The sequence below is a fragment of the Anguilla anguilla genome, chromosome 17 (assembly GCF_013347855.1).
Source record: "Anguilla anguilla isolate fAngAng1 chromosome 17, fAngAng1.pri, whole genome shotgun sequence".
NCBI lineage: Eukaryota > Metazoa > Chordata > Actinopteri > Anguilliformes > Anguillidae > Anguilla > Anguilla anguilla.
This window is the reverse complement of record NC_049217.1, coordinates 19,111,665-19,133,037: the sequence shown is the minus strand read 5'-3', so window position 1 is coordinate 19,133,037 and position 21,373 is coordinate 19,111,665. Positions and strand designations below refer to the sequence as shown.

The 21,373-nt window shown below is 43.1% G+C and overlaps 1 protein-coding gene across 3 annotated transcripts in view; it reads right to left on the bottom strand.

Annotated features, from left to right (window-relative positions):
- Positions 1 to 17,391, bottom strand: part of LOC118216956 (glutamate receptor ionotropic, NMDA 2B-like) — a 75,212-nt gene extending 57,821 nt beyond the window's left edge. Inside the window, exons 1-3 of one of the 3 annotated variants that reach the window (XM_035398622.1) lie at positions 16,469 to 17,391; positions 14,769 to 14,839; positions 9,244 to 9,351 (exon numbers count right to left, since the gene is read on the bottom strand). The gene's annotated coding sequence lies outside the window, so the exon portion shown is untranslated. Of the gene's footprint in view, positions 1 to 9,243; positions 9,352 to 14,768 lie in introns of all 3 variants that reach the window. The other 2 variants (XM_035398623.1, XM_035398624.1) reach the window with 2 other exon arrangements.
- Between the last annotated feature and the right edge of the window lie 3,982 nt (positions 17,392 to 21,373).

The following is a 21,373-nucleotide window of genomic DNA, read 5'->3' as shown; positions in this document are numbered from 1 at the left end:
CAGTCAGGACTGCACAGACACTCCCCAGTTTTTGTTGCAAACTGAACAATCATCTCTTCAAGAAACACACAACTCCCAGCTCTAGCCACGGTGACCACTGTGCACTTAGGCTTCAACCCTAGTGTTCTGACACTACGATGCACATAGCAAATAGCTCACTATTATCGCTAGTTTGGTATTAAGCTGGACGTATCCTTTGCCTTTTGCTTCATACTAAGTGTATGCATGTTCTGCAGTATACTCGTTGCTGTCACTTAGAGGCTACTCATTGACCTTGCCAGTGTTTAATACTGACTCCTAGTGCTGTACTACTTTGTAAGTCACTCTGGATAAAAGCATATGCTAAATACCAAAATAAATATATGTTATATGCAGACCTGTACAGCATATATAGGTCCTCATGTACAGATCTATTCAACATATACAGGTCCTCCATATACAGACCTGAACAGCATAAATAGGTCAGTACACAGACCTGTACAGCATATATAAGTCCTTACATACAGACCTGAACAGCATATATAAGTCCTTACATACAGACCTGTGCAGCATATACAGGTCCTTATATACAGACCTGAATAGCATATATAAGTCCTTATATACAGACCTGTACAGCATATACAGGTCCTTATATACAGACCTGAACAGCATATATTAATCCTTACATACAGACCTGTACAGCATACTTAGGACATAAAAATAAAGTGTGACTAGCAGGAGAAATGCATTGAGCTGCAGCTCAGCGGCCCTGCCCTCCAACACACTCAATTTCACTCTCCTGCTTCATCTGATCAACATATATAAACAGCCTGAAATGAGTTCACATCAGACTCCATTCAGGGCAGTGCTATTGGCCGAGCTGGATCTCTCACACCGCCTGCGACTTTCACAAGAACTTACACACATTTGACAATCCACTCCAATGCACATCAGCTTTTTGTCACCTGACATGTTTGTTCTTTTGTCTTTTAGTTATCATCTGAAAAAAATCATTCTTTTTCTGTCTGGTTGGCTCACCGTTATCTTATGTTGAAAATGGCAACCAGGGAAAGCAGAATGGCCTCTTTCTGTAAAAGCTGAATTTGAGCTGGCTGGTGTGTAACTGTCTGAATGGGGGGAAAAAAGGCTATTGGCTGGTAAATACTTCCAGAAATCATTCATTTGCTAACATTTACTTTCAAACGTCTCTCATTTCCTCTTCCAAGGCAAGATCATCGATGAATGAACAGCAGTACTAACCCTACACCCATGTTTAATGCAAGCATGCTACTAAAACCTGCTAAATGCAATGCCTTAAAGAAGTACACAACGTAGCTGCTCGTGATATGCGACTGCTGACACCACACAAGCTGTTTCGACACTAAGCCGTTTGAAAGCAGCCGCAAAAATCTCCATAACATCTGACATATTTTCCATCACTCCAGCTTCATAAGAAACAGCCCTTAACATGAATTCAGTGCTAACAGGCCGGTGAAACACATTTATACAATGCCTTTATTTTAAAAAAAATCTACCTAGCTTAGAATGCTACCATCCCTAAGGGTATTTTCCCCCCACTGTTCAAGGTAATCATGAAATGACTGACCAGCTAACTAGATATTATCTCAATACCTGCAGGTTACCATGATAATAATTAGAGAAACATCTATTATTGTTGTTGTTGTTATTAGTAGAGGTGGTGGTGGTGGTGGCGGCAGTGGTAGTGCTAAAAGCAATGAAGGTCATGTCAGGGCAGAAGGAAAGTGTAGTTACAGTTGCAGTAAAATTTGTACTGTACTGTGCATGCATTTGTTTTGGTGAGATTATTTTACGCACCATCTACTTACTGCTGACCGTGATGTCTATAAGGTGATATGCAATAAAGAGTAGCTTTGCTTTAAAAAAATGTTTGTAATGAATCAAAAAGTCAAACAGCTGACCGTTTCAATTCCCCACACGATGGTGCGACCGTTATGACCAGGCGTGGTCTGAACAGTGGCATAACCTTAAGAGAAGGGTCGATCACTGGTCATTCATGCATGTGCTTGGGCAACATAAGGAGAGTATATACCACACTTAATCTCACTGCCTAATAAAGTGTTGTCATCTTGATTGTACAGTGCATGCTCTGACACACACACACACACACACACACACGCACGCAGGCACGCGTGCACACATACACACACACACGCACGCAGGCACACACAATCTGGTTTCTTCCTCGTTCTGCAGCTTCTCTTGCTCCTGAGAGTCAAACAATGTCACTTGTTGTCAGAAACACAATGCAAAAAAAAAAGAATCATGAATTAAAAATGAGGAAACGTGAAGTAGAGGTGTTGTCAGCCGGAACCTGGTTGTAGTTTAAGAAAGGGTTTCTGTGAAACACAGTTTCGCATATAAATATACCAATACTTAACTTTTTTCTTTCACTTATTCTTGTGTCGGTAAGTAAGAGTACATTTTGTCTGATCCAGTGTCAAATATATACCCTAAATGTATCAATATTACAGCGACCTTCATCACACGCACTAGGCATATGAACTGACTGAACAAACCGAAATCCTGTCAACTTCAATCTTTCATGTGGCAAGGCCAGAGCATATAACAATCGCACACAATGTCCCTGCAAAGTTTCTTCAACCAAAACAAAGGAAAATAAATAAATAAGTAAATATGAATATACCCCACACACACACACACATCTTTCACTCCAAAAATAAAATTAAAAAAATAAAAAGCAAACGCAGCAAATTTTCCTGGAGTTAATAGAATTTGCTTTGGTCTGACAGTAATGTGAAGTTTATGTCTCTCTCCCCATTTAAATCACAGCTACACTGAAATCCCCCGATACTCAGAGGCTTTAATTAAAAGCAGGAGAAGTAATGGGAAGAGAGGGAAAAGAAGTATGAGAAAGAGGGGGAGGGATGGAGAGAGAGAGGGGGAGGGACAGAGGGAGAGAACGAGAGGAGTGAGGGACAAGTCAGATCAGAACAGGGACACAGAAAGAGAGATAGGAAAAGAAAGTGGAAAATCGAAAAGGACAGAAAGAGAAAGGAGACTGAAAAGAAAATCCATTGGATTTACCCAATTGAATTGTGGACAGTGGTTCCAGATGATTTGCTTGCTTCAAATGTGCCCGATGTATCTGTGTCGATTGCATGTTCGCAGCTTAGACATTCAATGACTGCTCTGAATAAATGTGATCTGATTGAGCACATTCAGTAGATGCTCCCTCTTTTCTCCTTTTCTCAGTGAAGGATGGAGGGATTAAAGGGAGGGAAGAAGAGGAGGAGGAGGAAGAAAGTGCTAGGTAGAGAGAAAGAGAGAATATGTGCAATGATGAAATGAAAGAGATAAAAATGAAATTAAAAGGACTATTGTTTGTAACCCCTCTGTCCTTTTTTTCTCCCTTTCTCAATGTAGAGCGAGTATGGTTTCTCTCTCTCTCTCTCTCTCTCTCTCTCTCTCTCTCTCTCTCTCTCTCCCTTTCTCTCTCTCCCTCCCCCTCTCTGTGTCACTCTCCCTGATTGATTCTTTGGCGTTTGGCACGCACTCAAAGTGCAGAGAACAGCCAAACACTCTCCTATTAATATACAAACTCACACTTGCGGAAACACCTGCGAATAGCTACCAACAGAAAATCCCAATCTGCTCACACATTCAAAGTCTGGCAAAACAGACACAAATGCTCAGCAAAACAGGTAAACACGCCCACATCCAAATGTGCAACCATCACGCATGTACGCGCGCAACACACACACACACACACACACACAGGCAAGGGCTTGGCCTGTTCTGTACAGCATGGCTGCTGGGAGAGACTGTTTCTCAGCTTCACCATTAGCCCTCAGGTGTTCCCTAATTCCTTGGCCATTATTTCAGTTAGAGGTTGAAGGGAACCTTATTACTTTGGCAGAGCCACTGCCCTCCACGAACCCCCCCAGCCCAGATTTACTCTCCCTCAGCCTCCTTCATCAACCCCCCCATAACGGCCACATTTTCCCTGACCCCTGTGCATCCTGAGCTCAGGCCCCAGTTAGCTCAAGAGTCCCCGTGAACACAGAGTCCCCATGAACACAGAGTCCCCGTGAACACAGAGTCCCCGTAAACACAGAGTAACCGTGAACACAGAGTTCTCGTGAACACAGAGTCCCCATAAACAAAGAGTCCCCAGGAACATAGAGTCCCCATAAACACAGAGTACCTGTGAACACAGAGTCCCCGTAAACACAGAGTACCCGTGAACACAGAGTACCTGTGAACACAGAGTCCCCGTAAACTCACAGTCCCATTGAGCTCCCGGTCGCATTGAGTTAGCACACACGGTGCATTTTGGCTCGTTTCTCCTTGACACGGTTTCTCAAGCACACGTGTGAATTGATCACTGTTGTCTCCTGCTCCTAGGTGATTTTTTGGACTGACATATTATTTACTCCCACCACCACCACCACCACCACCACCAAGACCCCCCCGCCCCTCCCCACCAGCCCTCATTATGGCCCCCCCCCTCCCCCCCAACACCTCCTAAGGGCCCTTTGCCCCGCACCACCCTCTCTGGTCATGGTTAATTAATTACCAAGCTGTTCCCAGCGAGCGCCAACTGCAACATAGACAAACACCCTGATATACCGCTAGCCTCTCAGGTTCAGACTCTGCCACGGCGAAGCGCTCGGCCGGAGCTTCTGAGGCTGCTTCACACAGACCGCTCAGTCACTCCACTTCAGAGTTAGGGTCAGAGGAGTGCTCCCTCAAACCCAGGAAGCAGTAAGGTTCTGAGACGAGTTCCTGTCCTCTTCCGCACAGGCTCGCATTTTCTTCGTTCCCCTTTCGAGACCCACGGCTGTTACAACGGTTAATACCCCAGCCGGGATTGATAGAAATAAATATTATAGCAGGCTTGCATTGCAAGCCCCACATTTCGCAGCTGTTATGAATATTTGATCGCAGCGACCGGGGTGGTTTTAATGACAACTGTCCGTGCGCCGCTTGTGCTCCTAATGCGTTCCGTATTTCCTGTTTGCATCAAACGTTGTGACTCTTCACGGTGCGTTGTAAGCTGTGTAAGGTTAATAGCGCCGAATGGAGCAGCCAGCTCTACTGCAGCATTCACACATCTCTCACACAATCCCAATGCAGTGCCTCCGGATGCTCCTGAAACGCATACTCCATGTAATGGTAGTGTAGAGAACTTAAATACAACATATAAAGATATTTTATATGTTGTCTAAATATGTTATGCCTTTGATATATATACAAGTTATCATCAGTTCTAGTTACTCTATTAATAGATTTATAGAGCATATTTGAATGCAGTAATGCCATACATGCATCCATTACATCAGCAAATACTTGGGTGCAATAACATTTATGGGCGTATTTAGCATTCATTTCCCATTGTCTGGCAAGATGTAGCCATTTAAAAATGCACATCGGTTATATATTGTTTTTTATGCTTAAGCATATTACTGTTAAACAGAGGTCATGTATCTTTAATGCTGAAACAGGGCATTTTTATGGCAGATTGATTTCACTGCTCTTCTTCGCTGCAGCCACGCAACACATTTTCCCTGTAGATTTCTGTTGCTGAATGCAGAGCATGATGAGAACGTTAAAAACCAGAGACAATCTGCTTTTTCTGCTCTATAACACATTAGTTTTGAAATGTGATGCCTGGTGGTTAAACAGGATGTTTTAAGAGACTGATAATAACATAATTTCATAACCTGCATGCCCAAGTAGTGAACTGACATCAGAATAATGCAATGTACAAAATAAAGTAAAAATAATATATAGATGCAGACATAGATACTGTATATACGTGCATTTGTGTGGATAAATGTATAGGTCTATAGGGCCACACAGCACTATATTAGTGGCAGAGTACATTTGATCCATAACGGACTCGTTCACATAAGCTCTGTTATGAGTTGAATTGAACACTGGCCATTTTATTGTCTAGAACCCTAAGTGTCCTGCGTATCATCTTTCTTCACGAGACATTACGATAAATTTTCTTTTACCCAATGATTTACAAACGGCTGCAGTGCTATGATATATTGGGGTGTGCGTACTACAGTATATTCCTGCGCATTCTGAGGTTTAGGTGACATCGCCACAGACCGGTCAAGGTTTCTCCCTGCAAGCAGGGCGGTTAAGAAGCCTGTAACTACAGTTCATCAGTGACACAGAGGTCAGGGGTCAAGGGTCGCCGTAAGAGCATAAGGAATAAGAGAGGAGGGGTTTCAAAATGAGACACGTCCGAGCGCAAAACCCCTCCCTCCCTGTTGTACAGGTGTGGCACTGTGAGGCAGCCAGTGGAACCCTGCCCCTCTCTCTGTCCGAAGCACTTCCCAGTCATCTCGTATTTGAATCTCATGTTGTGACAAAAAGGCTGAATGGCTAAATGCAAATCCAACCGACTGCCCGCTGAAGCCAGTAACACAGCGCAGCTCCCTGCAGACGCCGCTGAATTTCCCGCCTAGCAGAAGCTTGTTTCCTCGTTAGCGTCCGTGCCTCAGTCGGTGACCGCAAGGAGACTGTTCATTCTTAACGATTTAGAAATAAAGTGCCTTGATTGCTCTTGCTCTTAATTCAGACAATTGTGTTGCCTAATATGACCAAAGCATTTTTTTTAAATGACAATCCATTCATTTTGACAGGGAAAAAATGAAATCAATGGCATTTTTCTGTCAGCTGAGGTCATTTTTGAGCCAGCAGATATTTGAAGTTTGTGTGATGAGGACACTTGGTGATGCAAGAGGTACTACCTCATTATCGCACATTGATTTTGGCAGTTTTGTAGAAAAGTCTAAAAATCTTTTGAATATACCTAAATTTTCAGTTGTAAAAACTTTATATTTTGCTGCTGCTAACAGGTTTTATTCGTTCTGTTTTACACCACATGCAGTACCACACAATATCCTGAACAAACTGCCAAATACTCAAATATGTTATCACACATCCACACACACAAACACACACACTGCCAAATACTCAAATAGAGTACAATACTGCAGGTATTAAACCAGACACAGCGGGACATAGCATAGCTGGTGTAAAAGATGTAGCATAACTGGTGTGAAAGATGTAGCATAGCTTGTTTAAAAGATCCAGCATAGCTGGTGTGAAAGATATAGCATAGCTGGTGCAAAAGATGTAGCGTAGCTGGCAGATGTAGCTGATTTATCAGATGTTACATTATGAAATCGCAGAGACTGCCCTTCATTTTAACAAGCCTATATACCATGTTGAATGTTTTCATTTAATAAGTCAGTATTTTATTGGCTGGCTGAGGGAGTTGCTGTAAAGGCTACTGCAGTTTTTATGGCTGTGTTTGTGTGTGTGTGAGAGAGAGAGTGTGTGTGAGTGTGTGAGAGACAGAGAGAGTGAGTAAGTGGGGGGGGGGGGGGGGGGAGACGGGACGGGACTGTTTTGTCTACTTTGCAAAACATTTTGAAAAGTACAGTGGTCTGTTTCAACCAATAAATTTATATTTTAAATTTAAATGCCCCCACCAACCCCTTCCTGATCTCTTCCTCAGTCTCCCTGTCTGGCTGCAGAACCTTCATCACATCTCCTTCATGAAAATGATTACCTCAGCCTGGAACCAAAGCGCAGAGGATTTGATAAATAATGCATGGCAATGGTAATGGAAATATTAATTCAGCCGAGGGATGAAATCCCTTTTGCGATTGATATAAATGAGTTATACGAGTTGATTAAAAAAAAAAAGATCAATGTGTTATTATTCTAATAAATCATAATGTTGTTTGACACATAATGCATAGGGGTAGAGGGTAACAGTGTTTAAACTAAACATTACCCTTAATGTAGGGCCATGGATTTGAGCTGTAGAGGCAGGGGCAGTTGGGGTTGCAGAGGAAGAGGCAGTGCTCCCATCACATTAATCCCAGCATAAGAACCCTGTCTTTCTCCCTCTCATACCTGCCTAACTGAGCAGGGAAGGAGGGAGAGAGAGAGGGAGAGGGAAAGGGAGAGAGAGTTGGTGAAACTATGCCAGAGGATAAATGATAAGAGAGGACTGATGAAGAGGGAGGAGAAGAAGAAAGAGAAAGTGGGGTGAAAGAAAAAAATCATTGCATGAGGAGAGGGGGAGTGAAGCATATAAGGGAGGAGAGCGGAAAAGAGGTACACTCTCAGAGAAAAAAAAAGGGTATGAAAAATTGCAGATAAAGGTACAAATGTTAGTCACTGGGGTGGCACCCAAAAGGTACATAAAAGCTGTACCCCTAGCCAGCAGTACATAAATTCATTTTTACCTTTTTTGTGTGTAAAAGGTACTTGTTAGCACCCAAATAGAACATGAGTGTACTTTCAGGGTACATTTGGGAAATTTGTTCCCTGAAGAACAAAAATGTACCTCCACAGTACCTTTCTTTGTGACAGTGTATAAGGAGGGTAAAAGAGGGAGCGAGGAGTTGGTGGAGGAGCTCATGTGGAGAAATGCCCCATATGGGGCAGTTCAGGTCAGCCATGAGCAGAGCTGTCCTGTAGAAACTTCCATTGGCTTCCCTCTAAATGTGCGTTTACAGCACAAACACTCATAGAGCCCTTCCTGCATAAGGACTTCCTATATCCGACGCATCACATGTAGTACATTCACGCCTACACATGTATGCACACCGCAGAAATGGGCAGGCCCTTCTGGACACAAGATCCGACTCGAGCCAAATCCTTTAATTGCTTAATCAATTGTTTGTAAAGCTATGCAAATGAGCCCAATATCCAATAACGACCTTGTGAGGATGACTATCTCTTCATCGCACATTGATCGCAACATGCGCTGCGCCGAGCGCTAAAGACCTCGCAACCGAACGTGCGACCCGCTCCCACCCCCCCCCCCCCCCCCCCCCCTCCCTCCAAGCCAAGCCCCGGGCCTGATTGACAGGCATGGCAGAAACAGCACAAAGCCAAAACAGATGGTACAACAATCGAAAACCCGCTACCCCCCCTACCCCCCCCCCACCCCCTCCCACCCCAATGCCTTCAGATACAACATTAATTATACATTAAAAGAGGGATGCTTATAGATACGTGTAGAAAGGGAATGAAATGAAATAGCATGTGTGCATGTGCACGCGCGCACGCGCGCACACACACACACTTCCTGGATGGGCAGGAGAGGTAGGTAAATTGAGGAGAACTGTACATAGAGAGGGAGAGAAAGGGAGAGGGGTACAGAGAGAGAGAGAGAGAGAGAGAGAGAGAGAGAGAGAGGGAAGGAGTGCAGGACTGTCCTACCGTGAGTATTGCCAGTCCAGATCTCCTCTGGGCGTTTCAGAACTGGCATGGTGCTGCACCCCGCGGCTCCTCTCTCGATCGCATGGCCTCGGACACCGGGAGGACGAGCTGATGACATCACGCAAAGACACGCCACGGACAGAGAAAGGGAGAGAAAAAGAGTCTTATGTATGAATACCAGCGTCCTTCATATCCAAGTCTTCATGGGCAGGGCGGACCGATGAACCCTGTGTGCGTGTTCTAGGCTTGCTTCGACACGTTTGCATCAAAATTCACTAATAAGAGTCTGCTTATAATCAAGCTAAATTTTAACAAAAATAAAACCTCAAAAAAATGGCATGACTGCTTTTGTAATGGTGACACATGAAACTCTGTGTCACCATTAGAACACTGAAATTTTGAGCAATGTCTAAATCAAGGCCATTCTTCAAAAAAAAAAAAAAAAAAAAGATTGTCTAGGATAAAACTTAACGTCATCATCATTTTTGCACGTACCTGTTTCTGAATGAGCAGTGCAACAATTAAATTGATAAAATGAAAAAATTAAATGTGTAAAATGAATAAAGCAAAAAAAAAAAAAAAACAATTACGGGCAAAAAATAAAGTATGTTCTTTTCCCTGGCTCTGGGTGTACACACCTTTAAAAATAGAAAAATCTAAGAAAGAAATGGCCTTGGTTTTCATTGCTCGTTCAAACCTTTTTTGATCTCTTTTAGACAAATTGACTCTAAATTGTCTTTTCTTCACAATATCCCTCTTTATAAAATGCCTCCTATAATCCTTTTTTTGAGCTGAAAATATACTGCATAAAATGTAAATTATACATGTTTGATAAGAGCAATTAAAACAACAAGAGAGAAAAAAGAATATGATAGTTGGGATTATTGATAAAAAATACTTATCGACTGGTTTCATACACAACGGTGTCCGAGCATAATTGTGGCAGTTCCCCTGCCGACAAGCAAGAATTGATCGCAATTGATCGTATTGATTTCAAACACAGTGGCTTCTGAACATAATAGCACCAATTCCACCGCTCAATTCATTTCCCTCTCCCGAATGGTCTCTTGTGCGCCCTAACTGTCGGGAGTTCAGTAGCCACAGCATGAAATAAAACCATGGTTTTTAGATAACAGCACAGATACATGCGTGGATTGTGCAGGTGGTTAAAGGAGCCAAAGAGAGGAGAGATGGAGGACGTGATTTCTCGGACTCAGTAATCATTTTGATGGAGTGCAGATGCGTCAGTCCGCTCCACTTTGTGTTCCGCTAAAAAAAAAAACCAAAAAAAAAAACCCTCAGTGGCTTGAGGAAAGAGGCCTGAACGAGGACCCCAATTGGTGGCCAATCACGGCTGAGGCTGAGGGAGAAGACCAATTGTGGGCCGGCTGAGGGAGGGAGAGTGCCAGCGAGGGACGGCTGATTTTTTGTTTTGTTGTTGTTCTTTGCTCCCCTTGATTTTTCCCCCCATGTTTTTTTTGGGTCTGAGAGCGCAGAACAGGGTGTGATAGAGGGAAGTGTGTGGAAGAGAGGAATGGAGAGGGGGAGAGAGCAACATGGTGTGAGAGAGAGGAAACAGGACTGGGGGGGTCAGTTTCACCTTAATGGTAGGGTTCATTGCTTTGGGTGGGGGGTGGGGGGGGTGGGGGGGTGCACGGTTCAGCCTGGGGTTTTTCAGTATGGAAACTCTCTGCATGACACCCTTGACTCTGACTCCTCCCTCCTCAGATCTCAGCCTACTCCAAAATAATGACACACTGTCTTCCACATGGCGGGGCAGGGCCAGGGGTAGTGTGTCTTTCAGATTGGGGGCGTTTTCAGAATAATGTCCCAATTTGGTGGCATGTTCAGATATCTGTTGAAACTATCTGTCAGTCAATCTGTCAAAGAAATGATAAAATGCTCTATCTCTGTACTGGCAGTCCGCTTATTCAGTGCTGAATATGTTTTATGTGTATTGGGATGGGGACTGCTTTAAATTTCTCCTGCCTTCCTCTCTGTTAATTACTCTTTCACTGTTTGCCTTCCACACCATTTCTCTTTCGATCTTCATGCTGCATCATGTCCCCCTTCCTATGCATGTTTGTGTGTTTGTGTGTGTGTGTGTGTGTATGGTATGCGTGTTTATCACTTTCAACGGACAAGAGGAAGAGAGAATTATAGATCAGAGAATGATTTTGATTCAGATAGGCAGTGTAATAAATTATGTATTCTACCCGACGCTTATATACAAAATTTTCTCTCTCGCTCTGATTCTCAAAAAGTAGTTCCATAGCACTGCGAATAACTTCTAGTAATGCTAATGACACACAAAAATAGAGACACACACACAAAAGCATACACACACACACACACACACACACACAATGCACACACACACTCACATGCATATATAGAGACACAAACATACACACACACACACATAAATGCACACGCAGGGACACATACATACAAATAAACATCCACACACATGCATACACACACACAAGAATGCACATACACACAAACATAGATGCACACATACACACACATATATACACACTCTAACGTGCACACATGAATGTGCACACAGACACACACATATATATACACACTCTAACGTGCACACATGAATGTGCACACAGACACACACTTAACAGCACAGAATGAGCATTCGATAAGCCAGCTTTTTCCATTGTTATTTCAACAGGCAAAAGTGTCTTTGAAAAGGCGATACTTCAAAAATAAATGATACACTAGAATGATGGTGATTAATAATGAACAGTGTCTCCAAGGCAACAGATTGTAGTTTCTATATTTAATAGATTGGTGATCTCACACACACACACAAGCACACAAACACACAATCACACGCTCAGACAAACAATGAACGATTTCCAATAATAATCATACAATTCCGATTACAATAAACATGTTGTTGTATAATACCATATAAAAATGTTTATGTGTTTAATCTTGCAAATGATTACACAATTACACAAACCAACCTGTATACATGGGATTTCAATTATGACACATGTACAATCGGATAATGAAAACTACACACATTACATGCACTCTAATTGACATCCTTGCATTCAATAGCAGTCTCCCTCAATCTGCAGAAATTAATTACTGAAAAGAGTTTAATTGCAGGAGATCATGGCCCATCTTTCACGCTCTGTAAGTGCCCTGAAAATACATCACCAGTACGCAAAAATCTTATTTTCTTTAGCTAGGCCAGGCTCCGACAAGTTACAGTAGGGTAGAAGGCATGTTTGTCTTAAAATGTAGCTCAGGGAGAAAATCTGCGAGGTACAACTTCGATTTTGGCGCTGTCGGAGACGTGAGGAGGCAGAAGTGCGGCGCTGTCTTTAAGCCGTTTTTTTCACGCTGACGTGTGGCGTAGGCCTTGGGGTTAGAACGCGGCTCGCGTTCGAGCGGGAATGTGACGCAGACGCCGCGGTGCGCTCAGGCGTGGGCACGAGCTGAGGCGGCGGAGTCCCACAGTTCTCCCGGCACGGAGATGGTTCCGTTTCACGGTTCGCGATCTGGGCCAGAACTCCTCGCTACGGCACAAACACGCACCGGGCGCGTGCTTATCACCTCCAAACGGCGTCGATATCCACGCTTACTACTCTACTGGGTGGAGCAATTTCTGTAATCTCAGTTTTTTATGATCTTAAATATTTAAATAATGCTAATTTTTTAATAATATTATCCTAAAATAATTAAGTATTTAAATGTGAAGGATGTTTGTTTCATAAATACGTATCATTCATCTGAAGGAAAGTGAACATGACCTTACAGGTGAATAACAGATTATAGTTAAGTATCTTTCTGAAATGGTAGTCCACTCTGGTTTGAAAATTGCAGCCTCTTGTTTAGCATTTATTCCATGGTACAAAAACACAGATATGCTAACAGATATAGTGCCCGCACAGTATGACCACTTAAAACCTCAAAATAACCCACTGAGCACATCAAAATCAACCAGTGAAATTATGTGACAAATGAGATTTTTAAAAGCAGGTTTACTTTGGATATAGTGTACATGGTATTTGGTGGTGGCTTCTACTGAAGAACAATAGATGGCTATCCCAGCAAACTTTGTGCCTTATCTTTGTAACCTATCGGTGACATGTAAATTCACATTACTGTGCTTATTACAGACAATGAAAGAAACGCCACGGTTTGAACTCATTCATAAAACACAATGGATTCTCAAGGATTCTGCAATGATCCTCTTGACGATGAAGAAACTAGCAAGTTAGATTCATTCAGTTTTCACTGCAAGGAGGTGATCATTGCATGTGATGTCATAAGGGGAAATTCTGACATCACAGAGGTGTACGTCTGCACAGCCTGCCGGTTTTAACCACAAATAACTCTGCTCCATTCATCCTGCCAGTCAGCTCCCTCCATTTAGTTTGACATCAAGCTTTGTAGGTGTCCTCTGATTGGTCAGTACCACAGTTTCTTTATCACCCAGCATCACCTAATTCTCTTGAGTTCTGAGCGATGTCCCAACAGGCTACGGGTTCACTTGTACAGGCTGTGAAGGGAGATCACATCAGAACCTAAATTTCATCGCATCACATCCGTGATCGCACACTAGGGCGATGTCTATGACCACTGGGGAGCCGTTTCCAGGTCCCGTCACCTTATTCTGGTTCATGAGACACGGACGGAGCAGGCAAACAGGCTCCTGTTTGGGACAGACTGTGTTCCTCTGATGCCGTAACCTTCTCTCTGGCACAGTGCACTACAGATCAGATCAAACCCCCTCCCGTCCTCATCATCGCCCCCTTTAGAGGAACGCAGAGGCTGTGTACCCTCTGAAAGATAACACGTCCGAGGTACACCACACATGCCAAGGCCTTTAAAAAAAAAAAAAAGAATAACTAAATAAATAAATATATATATAATATATATATATATATATATATATATATATAAGCATCTGTACTTCTGTTACGCACACACACACAGACACACACACACAGAACTGTCTAGAACTGCATTGAGTAGGGAAGTGGGTGGGGGACAATAGCTAAAATTATACAGAAAGAGCAAGAGACAGAAACATAATGAATTTATAGAGAATAAGTTACATAAGTGTGCGATAGATTGTGCGTGCATGTGGCTGGAACATGGAGAGGTACTGGGTCAGAGATATGGTTTATATGCAAATATTTAGTCATAGTGAGGTAATCAGTCTTTGTGGAACAGACAGAGCGATATACGTAGATTTTTTAAAATAATGAACTGATAATAGACCTACACAGCTAACTACAACGTCACCAGTAAACTCGTACGCAACACACACACACACACACACACTGATGTCCTGATACTGTAATGGAACTGGGTTACGGTTTATAACACACACACACACACACACACACACACTGATACCCAAAGGGACACATTCAAACAATACACAAACAGGAACACAGAAATATTTATGAATGCACATACATACACACTAACAACAGGAAAGAGAAGAGAGGAAATAGGTACATTTATAATAGCATTGTACTCACCTATTCAACCCTTTCCATCAACTGGCTTGCATTTTAGATGTCATTTTGAAGAGAGAAGAGAGGTATAACAACTGTAAGTGTAAGAATTGTAATATTTTAAAAAAATATGTGGTCCTTAATCCTTGATGGCAAAATCCCAAAGTCAATATCAGAAAAAATTATTTAAATCAGTTTAGTCCACTAGAAAAAAGACAAAAAAGTCCTGAAATTTGATATCGATTTCAATTAACAACAGTGTTTCATGGTCAATCCAATCCAAAACCCATACAGAAATTCCCCCCAAAAAACTACATCCAAAATAAATATTCAGTGCAGTTCACTCAAAAAAAAAATGTTTTAAAAAGATCTTCAGATGTAGCAGAGAAGAAGTATTACACCTTTCTTAAAGTGAAGGGTGAAAACATGACCAGACAGAGACTGAGCGGTAGATGAATGAATTCTAAAAAAGTAACTGCTTGTCCATCTTGTCTGTTTCTCTGCCTGATGCACACACGTACACACCTAATAATTCATAACCAAGTTTTTTTGGCTGGTTGGCAGTCTACAGTAGTTCAATTCACTGAGTCCCCCCACCCTTCTGATGCACAACGTCAGCCTGGATATATAACGCGTACCCAGATTCTGTCCTCCCTTAAACCCCATATGGACCAAATTCAACAGGGATGGGCGGCCAAATATGGGAATAATTTTCAAATGGCAGTGATAGAACTGAATAAATCGATGAATTAATCAATCGGGGAACGTGGAAAAACAAAGATTGGATGAATGGACAAAAGGAGAGAGAGAGACAAAGGGAGATAGCGAGAGAGAGCAAGTGAGAGCGAGACAGAGAGAGACAGAGCAAAGTATGGAGGAGAAAAAAAATGTTTTGCTTTTCTAAAATCCTTTAAAAGGTAAAGAGTTTAGTGAGATATTTTAATCCATTCCCTCTGGGTGTTTGAGTTTGTGTCTGAGGGAAGCAAAGAGAGAGAGAGAGAGCCAGCCAGGAGAAAAAGGAAATTGAGAGCGAGAGAACGAGAGAGAGGGAGAGCGAGAGAGAGAGAGAGAGAATGCAGTACACACAGGTGACAGACCAGTAGCGTAGAAAGGCGAGCGTTAGCATTAGATGCTAAGCTAAAGCAGATGTTCCAGCGCCCTGCGTTGAGAGGCTCAGTCTCTGTCGGAGGGGAGCCGAGGCGGGCAGCGCAGGTGCATTTCGGTGCGGCCAGCTCGGTCTCTAACGGCTACGTGGAAACGCCGGGAGACGACCCCAGTGGCTGCTGGACGAGGAAACGACCCCGGGACTTAAATTCCGCCCCCGAGTCTGTGTGGGGGTGGTGAGGCGATAAAGGTGAGATATATGGAGAGAGAGAGAGAGAGGAGCGTCGGTACGATGTGCGCTTCGATGAAATGAGCAAATGGGGTGGAAAAGAAGAGAATCTTCTGTTCTCAGGTGAAATAAAGAAAATGACAAATGGGTGACCGGTTCCAGTAAAATGGACATCAAATAAAAAAGCATATGAAGTTTGTGAAGAAAAATTGAGGGATGGGATCGAACCAGATATCAGCTGACGGAATCTGTAAAATTTCTTGGTGCCATAGTTTAGTGTGTGTATGCGTGTGCCAATGTGTGTCTTATGAATATGAAATTCACACACATACACACATATACACACACAGACAGACTATGATAGACAGACACTAAAAACTAGCAAACCTACCTATAAATATTTCACAGAATCTCCCAAAATACTGATGCATAGGATGAAGGGAGAAGGGAGGGAGGAAGGAGGAAGAAGAAAAAAGGGAAAGATGATGAAAAAGGAAGTGTGGAAATTTCAGTCAAAATTTAACGAGCCCATTTTTAAAGAGTGGGAGTCCAGGGGCAAAGACGAGGGGTAAGGGGGGGGGGGTGGGGGGGTTGAGGGAGGGGGTGTGATGGATGTAAAAGGGGAAGCAGAGGCAGAGGAAGGGATTGAGAAAGACAGGAACAGCCAGGGAAGGAATGAAAAAGGTAAAGAAAAGGGGGAAAAATGGATATATTCCCCTCCTCTCTCTCTCTTCGGCTCCTTTTCTTGCTCATAAATAGTAGAAATTGTTGAACAGGTAGATGGAGAAATAGATAAGGAGGCAAATGACGGAGAGCAACAGCAAATGAAAGGAGAAAGTGCCCCCCAGCACAACGATGAGGAAAAAGAAGAACAAAAAACGAAAGAAAAAAACAAATATTCCAGTGCCTTCCGTTTTTCTTCTCTTTTTTGAGGAGGGGGCGTTGGTTGCGTCCCCCCACCCAGTCTGTCTTCTCGCTTCTGTTCCTTCACAAAAATGGAAGTGGCATTTTTTGAAAAAAGAATAAAAATAGCCCTTTTTCTTGCGGTACCTATGACACATTACATGCTACAGGCAGGTGAAACGTGGCCCAGTGCAGCATCGGCAACGCTCGCTGTGCAGGACTCAGAGCTGGTAGACTAGCACAGCCAGCCTCATGAAAAAGAATGCTGAACTGAAACGGCTACCTCGCTCACCACCCCCTCCCCTCCTGAAAAAAAGAGGGAGGGAGGTCGGTCCTTTCACAGTATTAGTATGCGCTGTGATAGAGAGAGAGAGAGAGAGAGAGAGAGGGAGAGAGGAGGGGGAGAAAGAGTGGAAGTGTCGACAACAAATGTCAAGGAAAATGTGTGCTTGCATTGTGTGTGTGTGCGTGTGTATGTATATGTGTACGTGTGTGTGTTTGAGAGAGAGAGAGAGAGAGAGAGAAACTGAGATACTAGCTCCCCCTACAGTTAAGAATCAACACGTCATTTAACCCCTGTTAACCCAAGTTTTCCAAGGTGTTTCTGCGAGTGGTAATTGAAGATAAACTCAAGTGTTCAGCCAATCTGCACTGCTTAGGATGGAAAATACTCACCGTCGCATTTGCGACACTCTCCTTTAAAATTCATTAGTCATTTTCCACAGTGTGTTTGGACTATCCCCCCCCCTTCCCTCAAGATTGAACAGCTATGAAATGGCCCTCTTTCTTTTGCAAATAAAATCCTTTTTGGAGCAGCGCATCATTTATCATGGTAAGATAATTCGTTAAAGCAGCAATAGGGGTGGGACATATAATCTTGCTGCCTGGAAAACTTGCATATATGTTGCAGGCAAGGAGAGATATAATTGTCCAATAAGGGAAGAATAACATTAACTCCACTCTACTAAATACGTGCTTCCGATGTAGTAGATGAGAACATGACTCAGGGGCTTCTTTAATATTAACTAATGGACTAATATTCACAGAGTTTTAGCATTAATAATCTTTCCATGGAAAGACGTATTGAAATGGCACGTCTGGGAGGATCGTCATGACGTCATGTGGCATACATACATTACCAAAATTATGTGGACACCTGACATCCAACATCTCATCCAAAATTATGGGCAAAGAGGTGGTGCACCACTTGCTGCTATGATAACCTCCACTCTTCTGGGAAGGCTTCTAGATGTTAGAGCATTGCTGCAGGGATTTTCTTCCATTCAGCCAGAAGAGTGTTAGTGAGGTCCGGCACTGATTGGGCGATTACGCCTGACTTGCCGTTGGCTTTCCAATTGACCACAAAGGTGTTGAATGGGATTGAGGTCACTGCTCTGTGCAGGCCAGTCAAGTTCTTCCACACCGATCTTGACAAAACCATTTCTACATGGACCTTGCAGTGTGTTCGGGGGCATTGCTGAATCAGGTAAGGGCCCTGCACATGCATTAAGATTTGCCTTCACTGGAACCAAGGGACCTAGCCCGAACCATGAAAAACAGCCCCAGACCAAAGGGTGTCCGGATACTTTTGATCATATAGTGCACTTTAAAAATATTACCTATCAAAGTACCGAAATGGCAGATTTGTAGAACATTCCGGATAAAATTAATGCACATTCACACAGTGCATCTTATTCTGTATCCGATTCTTCCAGTTTCTGAATCTCTCTGCTTATTTGTGTTCCATTCTTCTCTCCTTTCCTTTCTCTCTCCTCTTCATCTTTTTCTTTCCCTCTCTCCAACTCAGTTATCTCCAGCTCTCGTATCTGTTCCCATCCTGTTGCTTTCTCTCCCTCATTTCTCTATCCCTTTTACCTCTGTCTGTACATCTCTCGGTCTTGATTCAGCACTTCTTCTTTCCTCTTTTCGATGGATTCCTCCCTGGACTTCACTCTGCCTCTCTCAACTTGTGTTTCTCACACTCTCTGGCGATCTGCCCAGTTCCTGGAGATCTACCGTCCTATAGGTTTAATTTCAACCCTAATTTGGCACACTTGACTCTACTAATTAGCAGCTCAAAGAGAGCTTTAGCTGTTGAAGGAGGTGCGCTTTGTTAGGGTTGGAGTGAAAACCTACAGGATGGTAGATCTCCAGGAACAGGGTCGGTTACCACCGCTCTGGCAAGACAGGACTGCAAATGTGACAGTCAACATACGGGCATATTTTATGTGTACATGTACACGTTTTTATTTTGTATGTTACTTAACTTTTGTACTCGTATATTTGCATGCAGGGGCAGTGACACCTGTAGGCGGAAACGTCAAAAGGAAGCGCTACTTAGAAATGCATGTTTGCATTTTATCTGCGCCCAGTTGTCAAATGCTGCCCCCTTGTGGTAAGTAATATAAATAGCAGTCATAAGACAAAGCCGGAGTAGGAGGAGAAAGAAGGGGAATTAATATTTGATTTATAGAGTGGAGAATTGTGAGCGAAAGGGGCGAGATACAGAACAGTAAGTGAAACTATAAAAGACCGCTACAGTAAAAACGGGTGAAGCAGCTGCAATACATCCGTGCGTGCTTTTTTCACCAATAAGTACTGCGTAAGGAGACAAATGGAGTAAATTGCTGAGTATGTTTTTATTGCATTAAGGTGTTTGTCCACTGTCTGAAATCTATTGTTTACAATGTATGTCATAAATCTAAGAGGTCATATAGCATGCATTAAAAAAGCATTTTCTCTGCTCCCTTTTCTGTTTCTGTTTTAACAAAAAGTTGAAAGAATCTGATAGAAATTTACAGATCCACCTAATGAGGGCCACTGGCTTGGCGTTACTGATACATCCAAATAAAACCTTTCCTGAAGGTTGGTTTTCAAATACGTACTGACATTTTTTAGAGCTCCAGTTGGACTTCCGTGTTGTATCAAGGACTCTAGTCAAAACCTAACCAAAGGGGCCACTTGGCTCCAAACCAAAAGCAGGAGGTGCCAAAATAAATTTTGGGGTGCCAATGACCAGTCTCAGTGCAGATCTCTAACATGCTTAACTAACCAGAGAGCCAGAAGGTGTGACCTGGAAGTGCAAGAACACAGAGGAGGAGGAGCCAGACGTGCAGTGGTTGCAGAACACAAGGGTCTAGCGGGTCCGTAAGGTTTGGTGATGTACTGAAGGTAGGCCGCTGCAGTTCCCTTAGCTGCAAAACCACATCACATCATAGTCCAGAGGGCAGTTTATATGTACTGTGCCATTTCATTAGTGGATTGCAGCGCAGCTAACGCAGCTGGCTGCAGAGTGGTAGCTTGTGTGGAGTCAAGGGAGGAACATCTGCTGACTCAGCCACAGCTCCACACCATGGCTGAATATGGTCCACCTGTAGGGTCACAACACTGGGAATATGGTTCATCTCAATGCAGTGGTAACCAACCCTGTTCCTGGAGATCTACCATCCGGTAGGTTTTCACTCCAACAAAGCCCACCTCATTCAACAGCTAGAGTTCTTGTTCAGCTGCTAATTACTGTCACGTGTGCCAGCATTAGGGTTCAAATGAAGACGTACAGGATGCAAGACTATACCAAAGGCATAGACTACCTTCAACAGTCCCCCCTTGCCATTTACTGAAACTTCACCTTCATGGAAGTACTTATGGTTTGCGTATTTATTGGGATGAAATCAACCTGAGACGCGCACGTGCAGTAAAGCAGGCTGCAGGTATATGTGCGACACTGCAAAGTTAAAATTACACATCAGAACTTCCATGATATGTATCCTGGTTCTCAGTAATGGGCATGTGTGCACTAGTAACCTTGAACGCTGAGTCGACCAAAAATCTTTGATGCCTTAGGTATTTTGACAGAAAACTTCAAAATGTTAATTTCTGATGACGATGGTAAGAACCACGACTTGTTTCAACGCTGACAAACTTCGTACAGTCTTTTGACAGCGCGCAGTACTCCTGGTTTTATAGGCAAGCTACATCATGTTATGTGCTGTGTCGCTGTATGAAAAGAATGCACCTGGAAATGCGCGCGTTTTATTCTTTCTATGAAAGCTCAAATGGTAGTTGCTGCATTTGATTTCTAAAGAAAGTAGCACCCTGAAGATTAGCCAGGTTGTGTAGCATGAACATTAATTTAAGCAACGTGTGACAGGTTCTGTGCTTACCTGTGTTGCTTGCCAGTTGATTTGTTAGATCAAAACGGGTGGTGAGCACCAGTTCGACTTCGAATCACGGTCGTTCCTGTTTAGCCAATGCCCAGGCAAAACGGCCTCGCGCAGGCGCTTGATCCTGCTAAACAATTGTGAGCTCCAGGAAGATGTCGGAGGGATTGTGCGTTTATTGAACTCCAGTTTTTTATTTTTTTTATTTAAAGGTGGAAAATCAAGTTGATGGA